We start from the raw sequence: 333 nt of genomic DNA, 5'->3' as shown, positions 1-333 counted from the left end.
TTACAGTTGAGTTTGTATTGAAATGTTTTTGGCTTGTAGCAATCTGGAAATTTGTAGTTAATGAAGAAAACAATGAGATTTTACCAGGGAATACTGGATTCCCTATCTCACTCCAGTGTTTTAAATCACTTTTTATTTTTATTTTTATTTTATCACACAATCTGTCTGACTTTATTATGTGGTAGAGGGAGTAGGTGTGAGAGTTTAACTGAATGAAACCGAACCCACTGAACTCAACTGAGCTTAAAAAAATGATTTTCTGTTTTGTTTTCCTTGTGTTCAGTAAGTTTTGGAAATGCTTAAATTTTACTAAGTGTCCATTTCAGTTGAGCA

The sequence above is a fragment of the Camellia sinensis genome, chromosome 2, assembly GCF_055761805.1.
Source record: "Camellia sinensis isolate YWXY chromosome 2, ASM5576180v1, whole genome shotgun sequence".
Lineage (NCBI taxonomy): Eukaryota > Viridiplantae > Streptophyta > Magnoliopsida > Ericales > Theaceae > Camellia > Camellia sinensis.
The sequence above is the reverse complement of the archived record's forward strand: the minus strand, read 5'-3'. Positions refer to the sequence as shown.